The sequence below is a fragment of the Phoenix dactylifera genome, chromosome 2 (assembly GCF_009389715.1).
Source record: "Phoenix dactylifera cultivar Barhee BC4 chromosome 2, palm_55x_up_171113_PBpolish2nd_filt_p, whole genome shotgun sequence".
Lineage (NCBI taxonomy): Eukaryota > Viridiplantae > Streptophyta > Magnoliopsida > Arecales > Arecaceae > Phoenix > Phoenix dactylifera.
The window spans coordinates 20,335,870-20,343,979 of NC_052393.1; the positions used below are offsets into that span (position 1 = coordinate 20,335,870).

At 45.9% G+C, this 8,110-nt stretch overlaps 1 pseudogene; it reads right to left on the reverse strand.

Moving 5' to 3' along the window:
- The window catches only part of LOC103719988, a 19,826-nt pseudogene extending 14,775 nt beyond the window's left edge, over positions 1–5,051 (reverse strand).
- Positions 5,052–8,110: the final 3,059 nt, after the last annotated feature.

An 8,110-nucleotide genomic window follows, 5' to 3' on the forward strand; every position in this document is an offset into this window, starting at 1 on the left:
ATAAGGACATATACAATTGGGGCTTCTTAATTCAAAATATTCTAAACTTCTTTCTCGGGCTCTTGAAAAGATTCCTCTCCGCAAGCATCCATTTATACCTAGAAAGCACCCATACAAATTAACCGATCTGAAAGACAACTTGCATTTTACCTAACATTGGAAACAAAAACGAAAAATAAATAGAATCTTCTTTTTGGACAGAAAAGGGGAAGAAAAGGTTTAAATGGGTTGTTCCCCAATTTTTCGGTGAGATATGAAGTTTATCTGGCTTGATTTTTTGAAGACCGCATAAAGTAGGCACTTCTTACTTCTCTCGGGAGCTAAGAACAAGCTCTCAACATATCTCTCTAGTGAAACAATGGGAGACAATGAGAAAAAGAAAAAAAATTGTTTGAAGCCTTTAAACTTATTTCTGGTTAGTGTGGCCCATGCCAATTACTCAATATAATGTAGACCAATATCAACAATATCGACCAGCTAGGTCAGTACCTTGGCATGCAACTCATGCCCTGTTTTGGTTAAGCGTTGGCACAGTAAGTTCCACACAACATGCACCAGCCGGCAAAACCATTATTCTCTGAGTTTATGAAGTCTCCATGTATACACTTTTTATGCATGTGAATGCGTAAGCATGCTGAAATGCAGACTTGGTGCGAGTCCTAAATGTACGTCTACATGCCTTAATAAGAACAATCATGTCAACCCAATTCTTGCTTCTTGATATTCATGTCCCTAACAGAAAAGGTTACACACTGGGCACAAAATAACTATTACAAACTTTTGTATCTTTAAGTCAGTATGTATGAAGGAACAGCTTTCTGAAAAACTATAGTAAAGTCCATAAACTAATTCAGCATACTCATGCAGAGTGAGGTCTAGATGATGCCTTTCTATTCCAATATCATAGACTCTGATAGACTCATGCCACCAAAACAGCAACACTAACAAAAATATATTTGTTTGGTCAACAAATTATTGAGTATATGAAAAGCAGATAAAAGCATACTCTTGTCTTGCCAAGAAATGGCATTGGGGTTCCACCATATCCTTGTCCTTGAGATGATTTTGTGGAATCAATTGCACTAAAATCACCACTTGCACGAGCAGCTGCATTTGCTCGAGCTTCCCATGCTTGGAGACTTCCAAATTCAGGTACAGGTAAATCCTTTACTCTTGCCAGCTGCAACGTCAGTGGCTTCAGCTGCTCCTGCAATTCATGCATATTTTATCAGCAGACAGTGTAAGGCAATACAGAGATCAGGCTGGTAACAACAGAATGACGTCTGCCATGATCATATGAGCCTTCTAAATCTCAAGCTCACTCATGAATTCCTATATGGAGGAAAGCCACCACCTCATTCTCCTAAAAACTCTTAGTTCAGTTATCAAAGAATGGAAACCTCAGCAGTTTGACATGTCCTCAAACGTAGATGGAAAACATCAAAAAGGTCAACTGAACAATGTATGTCCATTCATATTGCATATGCATATAAAAAAACAAAAACACTCCGTAAATTACCAGAAATAATGCATAGCTAAAATTGAAAACTCCATTATCATTATTTTGCACAACATAACAAAGAAAAGGCTATAATCACCAGGGTTAGCATTTATTGTGACAAATTTGTTGTGCAGACGTAACATTATTTTGGCACTCAATAATCCAATGGTGACTGCCATCTTGGAGCTCACTGATTGTTGTCATGTTTCAATGGACCCTTACTTCATCAAGCCAACATTCTCCAAACAACATCATCCTCTTTGAGTTGAACTCCTACAAGAGATACATGAAGGGAGGTAATGTCCTCGATCTCCTGTCTAGTTTCTTTCTAAGGCATTCGCTCAAAAGTTTGTTTTCAATAAGGAAGATATAAAAGTTGGTCTTCCTGGTGAGAGAATAGCGGTTCAATATTTTTGTTGCCCATCACTACAAGCATCTCTACAAACTCTCATCCCAATATTGATCATCTTTTCTCATCAACAGTGCATATCTTATTAGCAAAAACTTCAGCAAGCTAGCACTATTAGTACTTGCTGACAATCCAATGTTTGTTGAAGTCCCATATGTTAAGAAATAAGTGCAGGAATTCCTTTAAATCATACACATCTCATTAGCGTAAGGGCATCCCATGACAAAAGAATATCGATTATTGGATTAGTTTTTCTACAGAGTGGAGAAAAGTTTACACCTAGGAATTGAAGGAACTCAGCTGATACTTTGAAGTGTGGTTCCTTCATGCATTTTATGAACAAGTTTATTGACATTATGGAGTGCAACTCCAGACCGGGTTTATGATGATCAAGCCAATGTGAAGCCTTTTTAATGCGTTGTATTGGAGCAACCTGTACCCACAGCAGAAATATAAGGCTAAAACTAAAGAAAGAATTATAAAGCCATAAATATGATGAATGTGTTATCTGCTAAATCAAGAAACCCAATCCTTAGCTCTAATGCCATGTAAATAACTATATATTTGCAGTCAAGAATTACATGGAAGAAAGGAAGAGGGAAAAAAATACTAGGGAGAAAAAATATAATACATGAGATATGTTCCTTTAAGATATGCCAGTAATAAAGCACTGGACAAGAATAACCATGGCTAGTTGCAGACATGACAAGCATGCTCTTAACTGTTGCAATAACAATTTGCACAAACACAATTTCTCATCTTAAAATGTGTTTTGCTAATAACTGAAAGTTCAATACTTTTTGCCTATTATCTTTAAGAGCTATTTGCAGAACCTAATAATATAAAATTATATGAACTTTGGCTTAGTCACAAAAAAAAAAAGAAGATGGAGATAGGAAGGAGGAATATGGTTTAAGCTATAATTTAGTTCCTTCATATTTGCACAGGTTCATATATTTGTGCTCACTTATGAAATGAACATGTAAGTTGTTTAATTAAATAAAACATACCATATTCAGATGCCTCCAGAGGAAACAAAAATGGCTGACTGAATAAACTTCATTAACTAACAAACATGTTGTGAGCAGCCAAATGTATTTGTAATGTAACAGATTTTTCATGCTACTATATATATCCACTTGATGAAGAAATCATTACTAACCTCTTTCCGGTGGTCTCTTGTGACCAGTTTCTCTTCTTCAAAAAATCGTAAAGTGCGGCGAAGTTGTTTCGAATGCAGCTTCAAAGCCTTTGCCAGATCTTCCTCTCTAACCCATTGGCGCCTGAAAAATGAAGTGTCAAAATCGAAACCACTTGCAGAAGCAAGACTTTGTGGCTTAAAAATGAAAAGGGTGGCAGTTTACCATAGATAGCCTCTTTGGCATAACTAGCAGTTTTGTTAGGCCTTACCTAGGAGATATTCCATCTGCCAGAAACTAAACTACAAGCAGATAAGTGGCAAACTAATGATCATAGAATTATCATGTTTCCCCTTGATGAGTTAAAGAGACTAAATCATTTGATGATCAAAGGTAGCGCTGCAAATGAACCAGCATGTAGATGAGTAGCTTAGACAGGGCTTGGTAACAGGATAAATTTTGTTTTGTTTGATCAAGAACAAGCCAAGCTCAAGTATGACTTAAATCACATCTCATTAATAAGTCAATCTTGAACACTATGGGCTCACCAAGGTGAATAACAGCATGGCTAGGCTTAATAGTTGGCTCATTCAAGCTCATTCAACTAGAATATCAACAAAGGTTGAGCACTTATAGTTCAGCTCAAATTAAACTCACTCTAATCATATAACAAGTGAAGCTTGAGCAGCCTACAGCTTGTGTCAGCTTGGCTACCTTGCAGCCCTAATCAGTAACAATTTTCCAGTGCATCCAAAAACTACCTGTGTCTGAGCTTTCATAAACTGTATCAACAGCTGCATGATCATGAAGCATCTGCTGTGATGCAATTTCCAGTGTTTTCAAGCAGTGAGTGCTTTCCTTAAGATGTGAGCTCATAAGAAGCTGTGCACAAATCATGAGATAGTCAAATTTTGGATATTAGTAGAACCAAGGTTTTCATTTGACAAACCCTCCTGTCCATGTAACACCGATATCATCCCATTAATGAACAGCCCGGATTGGTAAGGACAAGTGATACTCTTTCCTTTTTCCAAAGTAAAATACGATGGCTCGCCAAGTTATAAAAATGTAGAGAACTTAGATTCTCTCTCCCTTTCCTTACCTTTTTTCATACGCTCTATCAAAACTCAAAAGGATATTAAAATTTCACAACATATTCAACAAATTATACACATTTGGAGAGATGCTACGTACTCCATGCCTTACTATAAACCTAGATTGTGGAAATATGTGATCTCGTTGTTGAAGAAGCTTTTTCGAATTGTTTCCACTTGGGCACAGCACACCAATTGGCGCAAATATCAAGTTTCATTAGGTTAACGAAACGTTGATAAAACTCAATTGAGATCAGATGTCAAAGCTGCAGCCATCTTAGAATATCACTACATATTGAGAAAACATGATGATAATTAACTCGGAGACTAGATTCACATAGAGAATTCATGATCCCAACCACAAAAGACAATTTCTTCCACGGAACAAGAGGGAGAGAAAGAACAGCAATAAAACAAAAACAAGAAGAGGACTTAATACCTGGTAAGAGCATCGAGGACCACCACAGCCATTCCCCTGTTATCTCCCCTCCCAGCCTTGGGCTGGTTATCGCCCTTCATAGTAATATCATCATAGAAGGCTCGGGCCGCAAGTCTCACCAACCTACCAATTACCATCAAACAAACAGAACTAAATCAAAAATCAAAAGTACATCAGAATCAAATTTCATTGCAATCTCATCATCCCTTCTCGGATTGACCAAAATTCCAACAATTCCGAGATCCATGGAGAGAAATTCAGTAACAAACCAAAGGAAGAAAAACCCTAATCTTGAAGGGGGGAAGTACCTGTTGAAGGGCTCCAAGCTCATGGTGGAACAGAGACGTGGGTGGGATTATCTGCAGCTTCTGTGAGGATTAGATCGTGGAGATTTAGGGCCTGGAAGGCGATGATTTATAGCCGTTGAGAGTACAAAAGCTTGGAGGCGGGCATCGAGCGAGAGAGAGGGCGCAGAATCTTACCCAAATTATTTTTTTTTCCTCTTCCCTGGAGAGAAAGAGGAGAGAGAGAGAGAGCGGGTGCATCAATGTTCGCGCTTTCGGGTGGGTCTTTGGGGTATTTTGTCGAATAGGTTAGAGGGTGTGGGGATGTCCGACTCGGGGGGTGGATCGGCGGTACGAGGAATGGGGAGAGCTGGGACGGTGAAGGGTTCAGGCTCCGGGGACGCGGAGAAGGGCCGCTCATGGGCAGATATGGCGAAGGGAGAGCAGCGGCGGCAAGATGGGCCCTCCAATCGCTCCTCCCCTCGGGTGCTGGAACTGCTGCAGAAGCGGTTCTCCGAGGTGGTCGACGTCCCGGAGGAGGAGCTAGAGGGTAACCGGTCGGAATGGCGGACCTCCACAATTCTTGTGAGAAGCCTTGGGAGGTTTGTTCCGGCGGACTGGGTGGCGAGGGAGATCAAAAGAGTGGGGCGCTTGGGATACGATGTGGAGTGCTTCACTTTGATGGATGGTTTCCTCGCCGTCCGGTTTGCGAACGAGGCCGATCGGGAAGCAGCGATGGCGAGCGGGCCGTGGATGGTAGCCGGTCAGCTTCTTGCAGTGGACCGGTGGCGACCGAACTTCATTCCGGGCGATGTGGGGCTTAGCCGGGTGGTCGTGTGGCTTCGTATGCCAAGGCTGCCCTTGGATTACTGGAAGAAGCCGACAATCATGCGAATAGCTGCCTCTGCCAGCACTCCTCTGGCTTTGGATGGGGTCACAGAGCAGGGGAGGCGCTGTGGATTCGCCAGGGTGAAGATAGCGTTGGATTGCTCAGCTCCTCTCAAACCGGGGACTCTTGTGAGGGGTTCATCGAAGGGGGTAGCGGAGGTCTTCTGGCAGGATTTCATCTACGAGAACCTGCCGGCTCCCTGCTCCAGGTGTGGGCGAATAGGGCATGTGACGGCGGGCTGTGACTTTTCTATGGCGGAGGCCGTGGTGGCGGAAGAAGGGGAGATTCAGGGGGACGGGACAGAGTCATCGAGGACGTCGGTCCAGGAGAGCAGGGGCAGTGATGAACCGGAGGACTTGGCGATGTACGGCCCGTGGATGGTCACGGGTCATTCGCGGGCGCCGCGGGTGGCTAAGGTGCCGGCTCGGCGGAAGACGACGGGTAAGCCTGGGGTTGGTCCGAGGTCGGCACCTAACTCTCCTCGATCCGGTATGAAGCCAGGCGTGAACAGGACTGAAGCGGAGTCTTCCCCGATCGATCTCGAAGGGTGGCAAAAACCCTCCAAGGTTGCTCGCCGAAGGACGCGGGAGAAGGATGTCTCCGAAGCCGGCAGAGGCGTGAACAAGGGCGGGCCGAGTCACACCACCCAGGTCGCAGGCGCGGCAGCTGAGTTGGAACCGGGTCCGAGCTTAGGGGGGAGTGACTCAGTGTCGACTCGGGTTGGGGTTGGATGTGCGGGTGAGGCGGGACCCGACCTTGTTCGGGATGTGGTCAAGTGCGACGGTGTGGACAAGGTGGGTTCCGACCTCGTTCGGACAGGGGTCAGGGCCGTCTCCTCTGACCTTGGCGGTGTGGGTCGGAACCAGAAACGGAGCAGGAGCCCGGCCAGACCAAAGGGGTTGCTCCGCCCGATCTCCCCCGGGGGAGGTGCTGGTTCGCTGAGGAAGGAGCGGCCGGGGGGAAGCCATCGCTGGAGGAGCAAGAGCTCCCCTCCGCCCCTCTCGGTGGTGTGCAGTCGGCCTCCTAGGGCGGAGCGGGAGTCCAAAGGTGGCGGTCCATCTCGGCGCGGGGCGGTGGGGGCGACTGGGAAGATATTGGCCCGGTCTCTCTCGGTGACGGCGCTGGTCTCGGACTTGGGGGTAGACCCGGTGGCATGGCCGGCGAGGAAGAAGGAAGGGGAGAGCTGTTTGGTGGGATTGGGGGGTGCGGCTGGGCCGCTCGACCTGCCACCGGAGGCGGAGTCCGTAGAAGCGACACCGGAGGTACGGGGCAAGCTCCCTCTGCTGCCGGTTGCTGAGTTTCCTTCTAGGTTCTGTGGAATGGGATGCGGCCAGAGGGTGGATCCTGGTAGTGGGCAGCCTAGGGGACGGGAGTTAGCAGCAGCAGATCAAGGGGAGGTGTCGGGACAGGGGGCCTCGTCGGAGACTCGTGGTGCTCACCTCCGTGTCTTGGATCAACTGAAGGTTGCTGTGAGAAGGGTGAACACAGGAGAATTGGTTAGTGATGGATCTGTGAATGAGGTGGTGTTTCATGATTGCAACCCCGGGATGGTGGGCTGTGACACTCCCATGGGTGAACAATGAAGGTTCTCCTATGGAACTGTCGTGGTGCGGGGAAGCCCTCTTTTGCCCTGGCGTTTCGAAGCTTTGTGCAACAGAACAGACCGGATATTTGTATTTTGTTTGAGACCCGTTTATCGGGTAGGGGCCTTCAGAAGGCAAGGAGGGTGCTCCCTCGGACGTGGGGTTTCTATGCAGTGGAGTCCCGTGGGTTGTCGGGCGGGATAATTGTCACGTGGAGGCTGGAGTCGTGTAGATTGGATACTTTTCATGTCTGTGCCCAAGAGGTGATTATGGTGATCTCGGAGGGCACAAATGATCCCTGGGTTCTTGTGGCGGTGTATGCAAGTACTGACTTCAGGGAGAGGCGACGGTTGTGGGAGGAGGCATCGCAGTTGGTTGATCAGGGCTTCCCCTTTCTGATGGTGGGTGACTTTAATTGTATTGTCGACCCTCAGGAGAAGATGGGGGGTAAGCCTTTTTCCCATGAGAGGAAGGTTAAGGAATTCCAGAATTTTTTGACTACAAATGGGTTGATTGACTTGGGATTCTTGGGTCCAAGATTCACATGGTGCAATAATCAACAGGGTCCGGCTAGGGTGTGGGAGAGACTTGATAGAGCTTGTGCGACAGCTGGATGGGTCCAGAGATTTCCGGATCATCGTGTGTCTCATTTACCCAGGATTGCGTCTGATCATTGTCCCTTGTTGTTGAGCACTGATGCCTTTGTTCCGGTGCATCCCCCATTCAGGTTCGAGAAGATATGGCTTTCTTACCCTCGTTCATGGGAGATGGT